This window comes from Delphinus delphis, chromosome 19 (assembly GCF_949987515.2).
Source record: "Delphinus delphis chromosome 19, mDelDel1.2, whole genome shotgun sequence".
Lineage (NCBI taxonomy): Eukaryota > Metazoa > Chordata > Mammalia > Artiodactyla > Delphinidae > Delphinus > Delphinus delphis.
In genome coordinates this window covers 53,281,340-53,300,794 of record NC_082701.1, presented here as the reverse complement: position 1 = coordinate 53,300,794, position 19,455 = coordinate 53,281,340, and the positions used below count along the sequence as shown (strand labels likewise).

General features: G+C 46.4%; 1 protein-coding gene across 2 annotated transcripts in view; it reads right to left on the bottom strand.

Moving 5' to 3' along the window:
* ADPRM (ADP-ribose/CDP-alcohol diphosphatase, manganese dependent) overlaps window positions 1-19,455 on the bottom strand; it is a 390,622-nt gene that overhangs the window by 319,542 nt on the left and 51,625 nt on the right. The gene's annotated exons all lie outside the window — the stretch shown is intronic.

The following is a 19,455-nucleotide window of genomic DNA, read 5'->3' as shown; positions in this document are numbered from 1 at the left end:
ATATTCTAAAGTATCCAGATGACTCTAATGTGTGGCCAGGGTTGAGAACCACCAGGAAGGGAAAGTTTCTCAGGGCAAACCTCAGGTCAATTTTTTTTTAATTAAATAAGCTGCTTTGACATGTCTACGAGAGCACAGACTACACACAGGAAGGCCTGGGTGGCAATAATAATCACCACCAGCTACAACGTTTCTCATATGTGTCACTGGGTGGGTTCCTTTACGTACATAAACTCGTGTACTCTCCACAGCTACCTTATAAAGAAACTGAGGCTGGAAGAGGAGAAGTAATTGTCCCAGGGTCAATGTCTCCTAAGTGGCTGAGCTGGGATTCAATCCCTATCAATCAAAACTCTTTCTGCTCCAGCTTCTCTGAGTGTCGAAACAGGGGAATTAAGAGGTCCATGTCTCTTAAACCACCAACCATCTGTCAACCCATCCTCTGTTTATTTGTCTCCGCAGCCTCCCTGGATAGCTTATGTTCTCACTCTTCTAACCTACATTCCAGCTAAAGTGACTTCTTTCACCCTGCTTCTCCAAGTTTCCCCATTTCTGCTTATAAATGTTCAAAACCCTTACAAAATGATAGTATTCTGTTGCCCACACCCACTTTGGGTGGATCTATAAAAATCTGTCCTAGAAACGGTTTTCCTTTATTTAAAAAACATGTTTACCACATTCCATGTGTCATGTTTATAGCCACATGTTTGGTCAGGTCTCAGAGCAGTGTGACAACAAACCAACAGAGCTGAGTAACCAAAATTAATTCCAGAATAACTCAAGTTCTTGATGGCATGTTTAATGTCCGCAGGTGTAAGACGTAAGGTGACTACAATATAAGGGGAAAGGGCAAAGGTAACTAGTTGTGAGATGGTGTCTACATTCTACTGGAAGTGGTGCAATATTGATTCTAAGTAAACTGAGAAGACAAAAAATAAAAGAGAACAAAGAGAAACAAATAATAAAATGGTAGCCCTAAATCCAAGACACAGATTAAAAGAGATTGTGCCAATGGATTTTTAAAAATTATTATAAGTTGCCTACAAGAAACTCACTTTAAAGATAATATTGGTATGTCGGTCTTCCCTGGTGGCACAGTGGTTGAGAGTCCACCTGCCGATGCAGGGGACACGGGTTCGTGCCCCGGTCCGGGAGGATCCCACATGCCGCAGAGCGGCTGGGTCCGTGAGCCATGGCCACTGAGCCTGAGCATCCGGAGCCTGTGCTCTGCAACGGGACAGGCCATAGCAGTGAGAGGCCCGCGTACCGCAAAAAAAAAAAAAAAAAATTTAAAAATTTAAAAAAATTAAAAAAATAAAGATAATATTCGTATGTTAAAAGTAAATAAATGGAAAAAGATATATCATGCAAACTAACCAAAAGAAAGTTGGAGTATCTATATTAATAACAGACAAAGCAGACTTCAGAGCAAAGAAAATTACCAGGGATAAAGAGGGACATTACATAATTATAAGAGGGTCAATTCACCAGAAGGCAGAACAATCATTAATGTATATACAGCTAATAACAGAAGCAAAAACTTACGGAACTGAAAGGAGAAATAGAAATAGACTAATTCACAATTTGTTAGGAGACTTCAGCTCCTCACTCAATATTTGATAGGACCAGCAGAGAGAAAACCAACAAGGTTTCAACTATAAACTATATGGTTCTTCGGTCCTATCAGAACTGATAAACCATAAAACAATGGACTCTAACTGACCTTTATAAGACATTCCAGTCAACAACAGCAGAATATAGATTCCTTTCAAGTGCACATGGAACATTCACAAAAATGTCTATGACAGACCATATGCTGGGTCATTGAACAAATCTTAAATTTAAATGAATTGAAATCATACAATATATGTTCTCTGATTATAATGTAATTAAAATTGAAATCAATAATAGAAAGAAAAATTTCCACCCAGGGGACCGCCCTGGAGGTGCAGTGGTTAACAATCCGCCTGCCAATACAAGGGACAAGGGTTCGAGCCCCGGTCCAGGGAGATCCCACATGCTGCGGAGCAACTAAGCCCGTGCACCACAACTACTGAGCCTGTGAGCCACAACTACTGAGCCCATGTGCCACAACGACTGAAGCCCGTGTGCCTAGAGCCCATGCTCCGCAACAAGAGAAGCCACCGCAATGAGAAGCCCACGCACCGCAACGAAGAGTAGCCCCTGCTTGCCGCAACTAGAGAAAACACACACACAGCAACAAAGACCCAACACAGGCAAAAATAAATTAATTAAAATAAGTAAATAAAACTAGATAGCTTAAAACATATTAAAAAAAAATTTCCACCCAGAAGGAGAAGAGAGAGAGAGAAAGGGCCTGAGAAAATATTTGAAGAGATAATAGCTGAAAACGTCCCTAACATGGGAAAGGAAATACTCAAGTCTAGGAAGCACAGAGAGTCCCATACAGGATAAACCCAAGGAGGAACATGCTGAGAAAAATCTCCAAACACTTGGAAATCAAACAATACACTGCTAAATAATTCAAGGGCCAAACACGAAGTCTCAAGGAAAATTAGAAAATATTTTGAAGTGAACAACAAATACAACCTATTTGTGCAATATGGCTGAAGTAAGGATTAGAGGGAAATTAATAGCTTTAAATGCTTATATTTGAAAATAAAGAATAGCTCTCATGAGCATAGATGTAAAAATCCTCAATAAAATATAAGCAAGTTGAATCCAGCAATATATAAGAAGAACAATATACCACGACCAAGCAGAGTTTATCCCAGGAATGTAAGGCAGGTTAGACAAAAAGTACTTAGACCTGGCAGCAAAAGAATGATTCATTCTTAAAGATTTATAAGTTGGACTTCATCAAAATTAAAAACCAGAAAAGGTTTTTGTTTGGTTGGTTTTTTGGCAGTGAAAATTGCAAAAGATACTGTTAAACAAATGAAAAGAGAAACTACAGTCTGGGAAAAAACATTTTCAAATCACATACCCAACAAAATTCTTGTATCCAGAGTATATAAAGAATTTAATATATACAGAATTCTCAAAATTCAGTAAGAAGAAAATAACCCAATTTGAAAACGGGCAAAAGAGTGGAACAGACACTTCACCACAGTTCACCACATGAGAGTAAATATGTTCAACATCAATAAGCCTGAGAAAAATGCAAATTAAAGCCACCCCAAGACACCACGACATACTTATTAGAATGACTAAAATGAAAAGTACTGACAGTACCAAGTGCTAGCAAGGGTGTTGAGCAGCTAGAATGCTCATTCATTGCTGGTGGAAATGGAAAGTAGTCCAAGCCACTCTAAAAAACAGTCTGACAACTTCTTTCTTTTTTAAATTGAAATATAGTCGATTTACAGTATTATGTTAGTTTCAGGTACAGCAAAGTAATTCAGTTATACATACATTTCAGATTATTTTCCATTATAGGTTATTATAAGATATTGAATATTGTTCCCTATGTTATACAGTAAATCCTTGTTGAGTGTCTATTTTATATACAGTAGTGTGTATTATGTTAACCCTATACTCCTAATTTATCCTCACCACTCCCCTTCCCCTTTGGTAACCATAAGTTTGTTTTCTATGTTTCACAACTTCTTATAAAGTTAAACACACACTTACCAGATAACCCATGAATCCCACTCCTGAATATTTTCCTCAACAAAAGTGGAAAGTTATGTTCACACAAAACCATAAATCTTTATAGCAGCTCTACTCATAACTGCCCCAAACTGGAAACCGCCCAAATGTCCTGTAAGTAGTGATTCAATAAACAAACTGTGGTACATCCACACAGTGAAATACTACTCAGCAAAAAAAGGAACATGGGGCTTCCCTGGTGGCGCAGTGGTTGAGAGTCCGCCTGCCGATGCAGGGGACGCAGGTTCGTGCCCCGGTCCGGGAAGATCCCACATGCCACGGAGCGGCTGGGCCCATGAGCCATGGCCGCTGAGCCTGAGCATCTGGAGCCTGTGCTCCACAACAGTAGAGGCCACAACAGTGAGAGGCCCGCATATAGCAAAAAACAACAACAACAACAAAACATTCTAGGCTTTGCAGGCCAGGTATTATCTCATTTTCCCCTTCCCCCCTCCTCCCCTCCCCCTCCTCCTCCTCCCCTCCCCCCCCTCCTCCTCCTCCTCCTCTTATTCTCCTCCTTCTCCTCTTTCCTCTTCAACAAACCCTCTAAAAACATAAAAACTGTCCTGGCCGCAGGCAGTACAAAAGCAGGCAGCAGGCTGGATTTAGCCCCCAGGCTGCAGCTGGCTGACCCCATCCTAGGTCAATAATTCTCAAACATTAGTCCTTGGACCAGAGATGAAGAAGCATAGTGTCCTGCTGGTAAACTGGCTCTCATAAACCAAAACCCTCATCTTGCAGCATTTGCCAAGTTCCATGGTGTAAAATGCTCCCACCGTGCCCAGTCTCAGACTACTAATGTGATGTCACTGAACCAGGGCTGTGAAGAGACATGCCGAGTCTGCCAGCCAGGACCAGGCAGCTCCAGCCCATCACTTTACCGGCATCGGCTGGGAAGCTGCTTAGCAAAGTACCCCTGGAAATTCTGGCACCGAGTACGGGAAACACTGTCCTTGGTTCTATGAGGTAGCAATCTGCTGATCCAGTCATTGTATAAACAATGTTTATACAAGGCCCTGTACTAAGCCTTAGGAACGTCCCCACCCTCCAGGAGGCCAGAGTCTAGAAGAGACCTCACAAGCGGGCATTTATGACAACAGACTGTGATAAGTGGGTTCAGATGCTGAGACAGCACAAAGAAGGGGCAGCTAACTTGTTTGGGAAAATTATCCATGACTTGCAAATAAGACAAAAAGATGACTGTGTGGCCATTTAAAGCTATGCTGGAGCATTTTCTAAGAAGCCCACTGGAGGGTCACCTGACCTCTATGGGAACGTATCTTTGACAAATTCTTGAGTAGAGCTTGGGCATAAAATTAGAAGTTAACTCATATAAAACAGGTCAAGAGAGATTTTTTTTTTTCTGTCCAGTAAATAAGTATAGAAATAAAAACTGACACTAATACTTTCTAATTCCAGTATGATTAAGTTCTTTATATACCACAGCTAGGAAGGAAAATAAAGTGAAAAGAACAGGATCACCTTGCCTAGCTCTGGTCCCCTACATTGTGAAACCTTGGCTATTTCCCATAAACCTGCAATATCTCCCTAACAATATCCACGTACCCTTGATTTTTACTATGCTGATATCTGAAGATATGCCATGACCTTTAGGATTATGATAATGATCTGAGAAAGCTGGTGTTTTTCACCATGAAAAGGCTAATTTAAACATGATAAACTTGGTGATTTTGCAGCTTTTTTCTTTAAATGCTCATTGTGTTTTATATTTGGCAAGCCAGCCCTTCTGAAGCCTAATTCTCTGACATCTTTGAAAGTAAACTTTTTCTTTCACTTCCTAAACACTATCATCTCTGAGTCTTTGATGGAAGATAACGCAATGGGTGACTGTTTATTGCCCTGTTGGATATTAACCAGTTTTACACTGCATTGTACAAGGTGAATTGGTACTTTTATCTCAGCATTCTTTTTTCCACTGACTGCATAAATCCCAATTTTTCATATCTTTAGTCAACCAGCTATTTTTCTTTCTGTCGATTCCCTCATGTATCAGGTAGCTTCAGCTGTGTAACAAAACCCCAAACTGAATGGCTTCAAACAAGAGCCATTTATTCAGCTCCTGATTCTTCATGTTGGCTGGGAAGTTCTTTTGGTCTGGGATGGCATGAGTAGACTCTACTGGACATGATTATGCACCTGTAGTTAGCTGGCAGGACACCTGGCACCTGAGTGATCTAAAATGTCCTTGCTTACGTGTCAGAGGATTGGCCAGCTAATGACCAGAGCAAGAGGGACAATTGGAACTGTGTCTCCCATCATCCAGCAGGCTAGCCCGAGCTTTTTATATAATGGTTGCTGGATTCCAAGAGCAGCAAGTGAGGGCAAGCACCAATATGCAAGTACTTTTCGAGTTTCTGCTTATTCCTCCTTTGTTATTGTGTCATTGGTCAAAGGATGTCACAGGGTGGGAAGGTATAGATACAGGGAGGCGTGGATAAATTGGAGACCTTACTGTAACAATTTATCACACCTCATTCATGAGTTGAATGAAAGTTTGGCACATGTGTTAGAGAATTAGGCTCTTACAGGATAAAGAGATGCCCAAGGGGAACCCTGTAAAAAGACAGGGGTCAAAAAAGTGAAGAAGCAGTGAAGGGAAGTGTGCTCCAGGCAGAGGGAATAGTACATGCAAAGTCCTAGAGGTGAGGCTGCAAAGCCTGCTCCAGAAAACTGCACACTGTGGCTGGAACGAAAGGCAAACCTAGTCTACCTGGATTTAAAACTTCTAGGTAGGCTATCAATGGCCTAATATGAAACTTTAACTGTTTTTGCTTTTTTTTAACTTTTTTGCTTTGTTTTTGCTTTTGTTACTTATCTCTGCCTTGTGAAAAGAGCTGTATGCCCTGGAAGAAGCGAGATGGTCTTTGGTTGGTTGAGGATCAAGGTGTAATGGGCCATCTGGTCTACAATGAAAGAACAAACAGAGGGAAGGCCTTGCCTCTGGGGAAAGGAAGGATTACTCACAGACTTCAAAGGAGGTTCCAGGAAGAAGGGAAGAGATGCAGATATTAGAGGGGATTGGCAAGAAGCTGGGTGTGATCCCGGGGAATTTGCCCAAGAAGGGGGAGGGCATGCACTTGGGAAGAGCTGGGGGTGGGGAGAACCTGGCAAAAGACCACTGTGAAGGGCCTTGTGGTAGAATCCAGAGGCTGCATAGGCTCCCAGCCTCCACCGTCTCCACTCAAGCTACTCCTCCCGCGGTGGCCAGTGAGGACTTTGCTTTGACAGCACCCAGCAATTTCCCATTGACGTCTCACCTTGGTCCCTATCTGAGTACCTCATCCTGGAAAACCCACTCTCTATGTCCCCCAAGCTCCCATAAGCCTAAGAAAAAGATCGCTGGGGACCCGGCATGCTAGTGAGACAGTGGATTAAGGGGCATCCCCTTCCTTCTGTATCTATTTTTTAGGGTCTGATGGAGTGAAGTAAGACTGCACTGAATCAGCCAAAGAATCCCAAGCCTTCGCTGCCATGGACGATTTCACAGGAGTACACAGACCAGCTCAAACTCCTAATCCCCTCCCCAGAGGCAATCACTGTGAGTTGTTCCATGTGTGTTATTCCAAAAGCTCTGTGTGTATTTACACCCACTGAGCCTTGACATCCACAACTGTGGATTTCAGATGTGTTCTCAAACAGTTAAAGAAAGAGGGGGAAAAGCCTAAACAAACAACCTAGGTCTTATTAGAAAACTGGATGAAAGTCGCTGGGTTGGCTCTCTGAAAGGATTGAGTGATTTTATGCAAAGTAACCCATACGGGGCTGGGGGGGTGGGGTCGGTGGGTCAGGTTCAAAAACAGTGGGGATGAGCGATGTAGCTTCATATCCAAAGTCGCTCTCCCTTAACTGCAGGAAGAAGTGTCAGTCAGCTTCTACAATTACCGCCTTGACACCTCCATCCGGCTCTCCTGATCACAGAGAGGAAAGAAAGCTACAGTGACTTGCAAGGAATGGGCCCCTGGGAGAAGAAAATGAGATTCTCCCCCTTAAACTCCAGAGGGGAGGGAGGAGCAGAGAAAGCCAGATTGACAGGGGAGCAGCTCAAAAGCTAATTAAGTCTTCACAGGAGCCAAGCGGGCCTCTCGTTGGTTCACTGCCAGCAAGCAAAGCTTTTCAATGTTGCTCTGAAATCTGGGCAGGCAGAGCCAACTCCAGGCCCCAGAATGAGGGCTGGTGTTACAGTTGCCAGAAATCTCAGGAAAGGAGGAAACTAAGAAGGAGCCCCTGGGCAGAATGAAGATCACCACCTAATTGTGCAAAGACAGCGTGAGAACGGTATTCAAAATCTTATCTTGAGGGCTTCCCTGGTGGCGCAGTGGTTAGGAATCTGCCTGCCAATGCAAGGAACACGGGTTCGATCCCTGGTCCTGGAAGATCCCACATGCTGCGGAGCAGCTAAGCCCATGTGCCACAACTGCTGAGCCTGCGCTCTAGAGCCCGTGCTCTGTAGCAAGAGTAGCCACCGCAGTGAAGAGTAGCCCCCGCTCACCGCAACTAGGGAAAGCCTGCACACAGCAACGAAGACCCAATGCAGCCAAAAATAAATAAATAAAATAAATAAATTTATTTTAAAAATCTTATCTTGATATGTAAATGATTCTATCAGTAAATAACTGTATTGTAAGCAAAGGGGGCAAAACCCGTCCCCAAATGATACCCTCCCAGTCCACACCATGGATCAGGCACCACCTAGTGTCAGCTCCTGGAATTACAAGCACAGGCATTACGGGTTTGGCTACCTTTGCAAAGCTAAATCACAGAGTAACCATGGTACGCGCCCACAGCTTTTCTTTTACTCTGACCTTGCTGTAACTACACACCCACCTCCTGCCTCACTCTTTTGGTCTCTACAAAGGGCTAACACAAATAATGCTAATAATGTTTCCTTGCATTTGGGTGACCTTTCAGAATCTACAAAGCCCTTTCATATAAATGACCTCAGACCATGGGTAGGAGATAGGCAGGAAGGTGTAATGATCTCTGTCTTACCAAGAAAGAAAATTAAGGACCAGAAAGACAAAATAACCTACTCAAAGTCAAAGATGATTTCACGAGGGAACCAGTGCTAAAACGCACCTCCTCACCCCACCCACACCTCCCACCACCGCTCCGGCTCCAAGTTCAGAGCTGTTTCCTCTGGTCTCACTACAGCCTCTTGACTCACAGCTCACAGGAGAGTAAAGCAGGGAAGCCCAGGCCTGGCTGCAACCAGAGTCACCTGTGGAGCTTCAGACACACAGCAGGGCCCAGGTTCCATGTCCGCAAATTCTGATTTAACCAGTGTGGGGTAACACTGGGGCTTCGGTATTTTATAAGGCTCTCCAGCTGAGGTAACGTGCAGCCGGGATTGAAAACCACTGTATTAAAGAAATAAAACAGCAGGAGAGAAAGCCATCATGCTTCAGTCTCAGAGAGCTTACAGCCACTAAAACACCAGACATGGCAGAGACTCCTGAATGTCACGGAGGCAGAATCCAGAGCTGCCCTTCTGATGCCCATCTCCTCAACACACATGGCTACATGCAGACAGACACACAAGCACACAGAGATACACAGAGATACAGAGAGACACAGACACACACGGACATACAGACACACAGACACAGACACACATGTATGACAACTTGACAATATATCAGGGACACGTTATGCTTTTCTGGATTAGGACTTGCCCTCCTTTCTAAATAATTCATACCCAAACCTAAACAGGGGATTCCCAGGTTTCTACAGCCCCTCCAGGATTATGGGACCCCTCTGCTTTTACTGAGATCATCACAGAAATCAGACCTCAGGAAACCCCCAAACTCCAGCCCACTCCCTGCTCTCTCTGCTCAGAGAACCAAAACATACACAAAGGTCTCGGGTCAAGCTGTTCATGCCACCAGGAAGAGGCTGCCCCCAGAGCTGTCCACACAGAAACTGGAACAACTGGATTTCTTGAACTTCAAGTGTCACTTGGGTAAGCCACGCAACATTTTCTGTGCTTGGTGAAGACTGAGTTAAAGCCAAGGCAACAGTAAGATACCTGCCACCCCCTGCACCTGTCCGGCCAAGAAGCCAGTGATGCTGGGGCTGGGGGTGGCTCTGTGTTCAAATGCAGTCTCCACTCCATTCCTGGGGCTAGGAGACAGCACCCCGCTAAGGCTTCAGGTCCGCTGGGCGTGAGTACAGAGCACTCATTCATGCATTCAGTAAATATTTATCAAGCCTTTGCTATGTGCCAGGCTCTGGGTATATAGCAGTGAACCAAACAGACAAAAATCCCTGCCCTCATGGAGGTTCCATCCTAGTTGGATGGACAGACAGAAAACAAGATAAAAAATAATATACACACACGTTAGCTAGCATTAATGCTAGGGAAAAATGAGGTAAGAAAAGGGCAGGATGACTGTTGGAATTTCAGATGGATGAGAGAGGAGGTGACAGCTGAGTAAAGCGTGAAGGCAGTGAGAGGGCGGCGTGTGGGTACCTGGGAGAAGACGGGAACAGGAGATGCAAAGGTCCCAAGATGGCAGCAGGCCTGGGGAGCTCAAGAAATGGTAAGGAGGTGAGTTCAGAAGGAAGAAAGCAAGCAGGTCATTAGGGCCGTGTCTGCCTTGCAAGAGCTTTGGCTTTTACTCTGAGATGGGAGATCTACAGGAGGTGAGAAAGGGGAAGTGGAAAGGAAAGAAAAACAAATGGAAGAAGAAAAAATATAAAGAGGTCTGTCTCTGGGAGGAAAGCAAAGGGGAGAGAGCACTGAAACCCCAGTGGGTTGCTCTACTCTCCATGGCCACCCTGTCTCCTCTCTGCTCATCCTTCCTGGTTGACCAGATGCCTGAGCAGGCTTTGCCCATCTCCTACTGCTGTAATGTTCATCACTGTCCCAGAGGCACCTGGTTACATCCAGAGCTGGACCTGTCCCATGGGCTCAACCTTTCTACTGATGGACTGATTCCTGTCTGATGCTGGAAGGAAGGCAAAGATCCCAGGAAGTAAAGGGGCTCAGGGGTCTTTGCTGACCCAGCTGGAGCTCCAAAGGTTGGGTTTCTCTCTGCCTGGGAGACTGGGTATGAGAGACAAGGAAGGGCTTCACCCCACACCAACCTCTTATCAGGCCGTCACCCAAGCCCCAAGGCACCCATCAGCCCCTTCTCAGGGCCAAGAGAGAATGTGACATCAGTAAAGTTGCTCCCCATCCATCTATCTCACCCAGAATGGAAGGATAGATTTGGGGCCTGGCCCTCCTGACAGTGTCCCAGGTTTCCTGTCCTTTAATGTCCAGACTTAAACAGTTCTAAGGTCACCCAGGGCAGAATGTAGACTGGTGGGACCAACCAGTGACTGAGGGCAGCACATCCGAGTGAACCAGGGGTAGAAATAGATGCTGTCTCTCAAACTGTCTCACAAAAGCCTGGTCCCCAGTAGACTAGTAGCCTGACCCCCGCTCTTTCCATAGCCCAGCACTGCAGGGGGCCAGAGCCCCACTAAAGCACTCAGTACTGCGGGGCCTCTTCTGTCCTCTGGGGAGAAAGCTTCAAGCCTCCAGCAATCCCCTGACATATACTACATACAAGTTCTAACTCAGAAGAATGGACACTCTGCAAAGACACATTTAGATGCACCCTGATACCTCTGTAATGATTCCAAAAGTGTGGGCATTGGAGTTAGCCCAAACGGGGATCCAATCCAGTTCTGCAGCTGTGTGTCTTTGGGAAAGCTACCCGACTACTCTGAGCCTCAGTTTCCCTAGCCTGTAAAGCATGGAAGGTACAGAACTGTTGTGAGGATTACATGGCATGTTCTGTTATGTACAGTGCCAGGCATCAGAGCCCTGATGTGGCAGCGCCCAGCGTGACGCTGACAATGGTGCGGGCAGTGAGACTCCTGCAGAGAGGGAGGCTGGTACCACCTGGGCATGCAGCTTTCTCCCTGGCCTTCTCTAGATCCAGCCACGAGAGCTCCTGCCCCACCCGTCCCTGCCGTGGCAGGACCACACCTGCACCACGCCCAAGGCACAGCTCGCCCAGACGCAGCATCCCTAGATGAGGAGCCCTCTGTTCTGGAAGGTCACCTTCCACAGCAGTCCTGCAGCTGAGCCAAGGGGAGCAGAGGAGTCTAACAGGATTAGGTTAATGGGGTCATGGCCAGGGTGGCCTGCCTGTGTCTTAGATGCTTGCATTTTTCAGCTGGTGATTAAGAGGCAGGCTCTGCAGGATTCAGGCTCATTACTATGTAATTGAATCTCCTCCCAGACACCAGCTGAGGGATGGGGAAGTTAAGTACATTTCCGAAGATCAGGAAGCCAGTCAGGCTGCCATCAGAGCTCCGTGGGGACAGTTCCGGGATGCTGGGAAGTGTCAGGTCCTCTGGGGACAGCGTTTGAGCAGAGAACTCTTTCTGTCAACTGGTGGCAGCCCCAGCAGCTGCTCTGATGAAGTGCCACCCCCTTCCTCTCAGCATCCATCCCGTTCTCAGCGCTGCCCCCGGGCCTCAGGATAAAAGCGCGGGGCTCCAGAGGAATCACGGGAAGAACCTCGGAGCTGGGGTAGCTGGACTGGGGTCCTTCAGCCGAGCTGCTGGGGGGCTGGGGCTGAGAGGGGTGGGGAGGCAGCGTGACTAAGTGGTTAAGGGCGAGGCTCTAAAACCCAAGTCCACCATTTACTAGCTCAGTGACCTTGGGCAGGGTATTAACCTCTGTGTGCCTCAGTTTCTCATCTGCAAAATGGCAATAATAAAATTACATATCTCACAGGTTTACAGCAAAGATGTAAAAAATACCAGGCATAAAACCCTGCGCAGGTGCTCGTGGCTGGTCTCTCTTGGCTTCCGGGCTCCCGGGGGCTGTGCCAGAGCACAGCTTTTCATGCCTGCCTCAGAACTCAGCAGGAAGAGGGCAGCATTGGGTGCACACGCCTGGGACTCCACGGGGAGGCATAAGAAGCCCTCACTATGTTCTAGACGCTGAGCTAGGTATCTACTTATAAGGTCTAAAGTGCACTTCATGGCATCCAAGGTAAGTACATGTTATACGGAAACAGGCTCAGAGACTCAGGGAGGAAAGGACCTTGGCCAGGGTCTCACACCCACAGCCAGCAAGTGAGGGGACCGGGGTTTGAACCCAGGTCTTCGTGACTCCACTGTTCACATTCTTACGGAGTGCATCTTGTGATGCTTTAACTGATGGAGGTCATAAGTTCCAGGAGAGAATCAATAGGAGGGTAGTTGAAGAGGCTCTTATTCCTCCTTGTCAGGGGAGCATAGAGGTCTCACGACAGGAAAATAAACACTATACATTGCTAATGTGTCATTCGTGACTGCATTGCTTTTCCTTCTTTATTCCTTTTTCCGTGTTGACCCAGGCACCTATGTCCTTTACAGCACTGTCTGCATCACTCTGTCTGTGGGTAGAGAATAAATTTACAGAGGCATTCCAGAGGGATCATCACAGAGACCTTAAGGCAAGCTGTCTTTAAGGAGTGAAACCCTGGTTTGCAATGCAGTAAGTACAAAAAGCAAAAGGGAGTTGCTAATTCCACTATTATTTAACAAGAGGCTTCTCAACCTCAGCACTATTGACATTTTGGGCCAGTAATTCTTTGTTGTGGGGGAATGTCCTGTGTACTGTAGAATGTTTAACAGCATCCCTGGTCTCTAGCTACTAGATGCCAGCAGCACGTACACTCCTTCCCCGACAGGAGTTGTAACAACCAAAAATGTCTCCACACATTGCCAAATGTCCCCTGGGGAGGCAATAATGCCCAAGGCTGAGAACCACCAGGCTAAGTTGTAACTCTGTAGTTACAATTTATATAATATAATGCAATTTATGTAGTAGGACTCTGTAAGTTCTAGCTATGGCAATAAGATAAGAAAATTAAAGTGAGTTAGTTATAACAGGAAGTTAGTTCACTTACTTATGTAATGTAACAAATTTCAAATGGATTAAAGAATTCAGATCTTTTAAAAATCAAAGAATTAAAAGATATAGGAGAATATTTATCTAAACATAGTCTAAGTATTAACACTTTTAAATCAAAGACAGCATAAATAAAAGATAAAATTCAACATGACATAGTCTCTCTATATATTAGTATATTAACCATCTATGTTCTACGTGACATATGAAGGATTAATAATCCTACATTAAAAATAAATGTTACATATAGATAATAAAAGACCACTGCCCTTGTAGAGGAAAAACAAAAAGCAAAGAGTATGAACTGGATATGCACAAAAGAAGGAAGGTAAGTAGTCAACAAACTTTAAAATGTCTAATATTTTTTAGTAACCAAAAAAAAAAAAGTAAATTAAAACAACTGCAACGTACCTTTGCATATACAATTGACAAAAATTGGTTTTAAATAGTAACATCCAGTTGTGGGGAGAATGTGCAGAACTTGGCTCTGCAGACGGGAATTTATGTGGTTTTATCTTTCCAAAGGGGAGTCTGGTGTTAAAACGGGCACATTTTTGACCCAAACATTTCACTTTCAGAAACGTATCCAGGAAAAAATCATGATTGTGTACAAAATGCATCATCAAGATTGTTCTTCACAGCAGGAGGCAGTTGGTTGCATCAATGATGCTATATCCATACAAGTGAATCCCGTGCAGTCTGTTAAAAGGATGCGCAGACAGTGTTTTCCAAACTGGCCTTTCCCAATTGCAAGGGGTTCCCTGAGCTGCTACAGCAGTTGCCTCTGGTCGGGGGGCAAGAGCAGGTGAGACTGAGAGTTTCCCATTCCTATTTCAACCAGTCCACCTCCACTTCTATCTGTTTTACATATTAGGTTTATAGAAAAAGTCCTGCAAAGAATGCATTCCAGAGCTAAAAGAGTTTGCATAATGTTGTTGTAGAAGAGCATCCTGGCAGAAAGGCCATGGGTTTGGGGGTCAGACAGATCTCGTTATAGTCTTTGTTCCGCCACTAAACTAGCTGTGTGATCTTGGGCAAGATACCTGATCCCTGTGCTTTGGTTTCCTCATCTGTAAAATAATAATAATAATGGCAACTAACTTATCATCACTATTGTGGGAACTGAGATAATACATGTGAAGTGCACAGACCTCAGCACATAATAAGCAGCAATGAAGGGTAGCTACTATTATTTTACATATTATATGTCTAATGAGATGCAAAAATGTTCACAGATACACTGAACAAAGAAGATCATACACAGCATAATCATACACGTCAATGTATAATAGGCCACGTATGAGAAAATGTATATATAAACACTAGTGCTAATGTTTTCTGGGAGGTAGAATTACAGGTGGTTTATTTATATTTTTTTAATTCATTCATTCATCTCTTTATTTTTATTTTTGGCTGTGTTGGGTCTTCGTTGCTGTGCGCGGGCTTTCTCTAGTTGCGGTGCGCGGGCTTCTCACTGCGGTGGCTTCTCTTGTTGCGGAGCACAGGCTGTAGGCGCACAGGCTTCAGTAGTTGTGGCACGCAGGCTCAGTAGTTGTGGCTCGCTGGTTCTAGAGCACAGGCTCGGTAGCTGTGGCACACGGGCTTAGTTGCTCCGCGGCATGGGGATCTTCCCGGACCAGGGCTCAAACCCGTGTCCTCTGCATTGGCAGGCCGATTCTTAACCACTGTGCTACCAGGGAAGTCCCTACAGGTGATTTAGAGTTATACCTTTTTGCTTCCTCTCCCAGAAAGTGCTTTTCTAGATTACCAAGACCCCGCATCTCTTTACGTGTAGGAGGGTCATCTGATATTGACTCCCATTTCTTTTCACAATGTTCTGACAGTCTAGACAGAGCTAGACTTCACCTTTAGCCTATTTGATAGGTAGGATTTATATCATCTTCAGGATTCACCTCATCTGCTAATTTTGGGCATTTAGGACATGATACATTGGTGTCAATGTATGTGGGGATCATTAAACCCAACTGAGCACTGTCTCATGGGAGCTAGTGAAAGGATGCTGTATGTAACAGGATGCCAGCATCGCAGAAGCCCCGAGGACAAGTATCTCCGAAATGCGGCAGCGATGAGAGTGCTGATGTGCCAGCCGTTTCTCCTGCCTCTTTTGATATAAATGCTGCTGCTTGTTATGGGATGTCCTGGGTATTCCAATAGGAGAGGGCAGAACAGCAAAGAGATTTTAGAACGTGAGAAAGGGCACGGCCTACATAAAACTATCTCAGATTTATCTCTTTGAGCTGTGCTGAGGCCACAGTATCTGAGAGCCATCAAGAGGGCAATGAAATGGCCTAAGAATCTCCAAATCAGCATGACCCCTCTCATGTGCACTGCAGGAACACCACAGCTCCTGAGGGGAGTGCGTGCATGTGTGTTTTGCAAGGGATTAGGGGGTTGAAAGGATCCAGGTCACGGTGTCCAGGTCTTTTGCCGAGCTCTCCAGTAGAGCTCTCTGAGAGGATGCACGTGTGCTGTATCTGCACTGTCCAGTGTGGTAGCTACTGGCCATATGTGTGTAGTGAGCATTTGAAATGTGGCTCATGGGACTTTGTGAATTTTTAATGTTACTGAAGTTGACGAATCTATATTTAAATAGCCATGTGTAGCTAGTGGTCACCTCACTGGACAGCTCAGCATAGTGGTGAGGAACACAAAGTCTGGCTGCAGATGGCCCGGGTTTGAATTGCAGCTACTCTCACACTGACCGGATAAATTACTTAACCTCCCTATACTTATCTGTAAAATGGTGTGATGCTGGAGAATTACATGAGTTGCATACATGTAACGTGAGTTGCTGTACATACTGTGTGCTCATAAGAGCTCAGGACGTGTCATGGAAGCTCCTGTGCTGGGTTTCCTCCATCTGCCCCTCCTGACCCACTCTCTGCTCTGTCCGCCCCACTCTGTCCTCCGGGAGATTGGCCTTCATGGATAACATCAACAGCTCCCTTGCCCTCTGGCTTCCAGTTGGGTTCAGCCAATGAGAAGCGCTGAAAGGAAGCTGGAGGGTGGAGCAGAGAGAGGTCAGGGTGTTGATCCCCCTTCCGTCCTGCGCGGTCACCATGCTGAGGCCCTTCACTGAAGGCCACGCCCCTGTCAACGCTCTCCAGCTTCTGGCTTCACCTCCGTCTCCGCACCCCTCACGCCCAGAGGTGGTACGGATTTGCTCCTGGCTGCTTCACCAACTCTCTTCACTGGTTTTTCTTCATGCTGCCCACGCCTTGGGAAACAGTCCCTGTAATAAGCTCCTCTCACGACGTAATCACTTCTGGCCAGACCTGCAGGTACCGTTCTTGTTACTCCCACTGTCAACATCTCGCTGTCCCCCATCACTACCACGGGGGGTCTGCAGGTACCTCCTAGGCTTCCCCCACTGAGGGGCTTTCTCTCTCTGATGGACCTCTAAGTCTTATTCACTGATCTCAGCTGGTGTGATCTCTAGAAGTGGGAAGATGATCACCAGTGAGGAGAAAACGTGTGTTCTCTGCAAGAATCCCCACCCCCAGGAGACAATCAAATCCACTCTGCTAGCAAGCTTAAGCCAGAGAACATTCCAATTGCTGCTTTTCTGTGCTTTGCATGGGAATCGTGAAAGCCTGAATCCATTATCCCCTTTCCAGTGGGAGCAGTACTCTCCTCCACCCCACCAGCTTGCCCACTGTCACACCCTTAACCACGGCCATCGCCCAAGACAGGCTGGGATTAACTCTGTCTCCCTGAGGAAGAAACACAAGCTCTGTCTCTGCCAACCTCAGGCCTCATTGGCTGGAAAGATGGCCAAGGTCAGGGGTGGGTTGCTGGGTGCTCAGGGTGAGGAACAAGGAGGATGAAAGCAGGCACTGATCCGCTGTATCAGCAAATATTTACTATCTGACAGGTGCTGGTGCGCCTGTGAGGGTTTGTGCCCACAACTGGCAAAAGAAGTCAACTCTGGTTGATTTAAGGAGAAAAGTAAGATTTAAGGAGAAAAGTAATTAATTGAGGGGCCATCAAGTGGGTGCCAAGATGGCCACGAACCTGGAGAACCAGGTTCTGGAAACGGGCAGCTCAGAGGGAGGCTGAACCAAAATCATGCCAAAGAGCAGGTCACGTGGCTCCTGCCACCCAAGTCCCAGGCTCCCCAGCTCGCCTGCTGCCCCTGGGAACCAGATCTTGCAGGTGCCGTCACCCACATGCATCCTCCCCTGTCCCTGCTTCTTAGGGTCACCAGCTCCCGATCTGGAGAGTGAGACTGCTTGGCTGAATCTAGGCCATGTGCCCATGTCCCCTGTGCTGGGGGCTGGGAGGGCAGTACCTGGACCTTTCGGCCTCTGTGGGGAAGTGGGTTTTGTCTTCTATCAGGACAAGATGGCCAGGAATCCCCCAAACACAGGTGGGGGCGAGGGGAGATGCTGGACAGCCGTTCCCACGGGGTGTACGTGAATGAACGGCACAGCCTGCAGCTGACAGTCTCCAGACCAGAAATCGTCAAATGTTAAGGCCAATGTGCATATGAGTCAACCGGTGTAACTAGGTAAAAACGCAGATTGGCCAATCAGCCTGTGATGGGGGAACATACATGATGCTAAGGCAGGCGGTTCCCACACTGGTGTGGATGCTAAGCCAACGCTGGCGCCATGACCCACGTGCTCTGAGGGCACAGAGGAGGCCCTGACCTAACACACGGGGATGAGCTGAGTCTTGGATTACAAGGGGGGGGGTGCAAAGACAAGGAGGGGGACAATTCAGGCAGAGGGAATGGAGTCAGAAAAGGCACCAGAGTGAGGCGTAGCGTGGGATGTACAAAAGAACTCAAAGAAACAGAGACCGGAACCTAGAGCCAGAGAGTGGGGAGAGTGAGGCCTGGGAGATGCGAAGGGCCTGGGTCACCTAGGAGCCTTCTGTGCTATTCCCGGGGAGCTCTGCTTGTTCCTTTCAGCCAGTGATTTTCAAACAGATCATGACTCACTAGTGGATGGTGAACTCAGTTTAGTGGGTCCTGGCCAGAAGTTTTACAAGTGATATAGGATAGCAACTCAGGTAGTATCAACTCTTGAAAATTTTGCTTCAGTTATACAAATAAGCACATTGTAAAATCAGGTGCAACGTAAAATAAATTTCTTCCTGTGGGTCAAGGTCACAGAAGTTTGAAAGCTGTGCTTGTGGTCAGAAAGGCGCTGTTTGAAGCTTTTTAAGGAGAGGAATGATACGATCAGATCTGCACTATACAAAGATGCCTTTGCTGCTGGTTGGATGGGGTAAGACCGGAGGAACGAGCCTTCGGGAGAGGGAAAGATGCTGAGGGCCTGAACTTCAGCAGTGCTCGTAGGAATGGAGGAGAGTCCCAGGCAAAACAGGTAAAGTCGGCACCAATTAGCCGGAGGCTTGGAGGAGAAGGGGGAGGGCTCCCCTGTTCCCACTGTGGGTGACCAGGAGGATGATGGTACCGTTACCTGAACTGGGGAAAAGGTGGGGGGAGATGCAGATTTCGCTGTTCGGGGAAGCAGAGCAGGTGGAGAGAATGAGCCCAGGGCTGGACACTGTGAGTCAACAATGCCTCTGAACCTCAAGGGGCCCTTTGTCCAGCATGTAGCCTGAGACGGGGGGCATCTACCCTAACAAAGCCCATCAGACATTGTCCCTGGGGCTGGAGCCTTGAGCAGAGGACACAGGACCGTTCATTCTGTAGGGCTGCCCTGGAGAGCGTCCTGTTCCTGCTCTGGAGGATCCTTCCAGAGAGCTGGTCCTTCAGTTTTCCACTAAATCAGTAAGCTTCCCGATCCCTGTCCTTCCTGATTAAATTAACCAAAGCCATTTTCTGTTGCTTGCCACCATAGAACTCGGACTGATAAATAACAGCCACTCTGCTGACCTCACAATATCTGGGGATTAATGAGGTAAGGTTT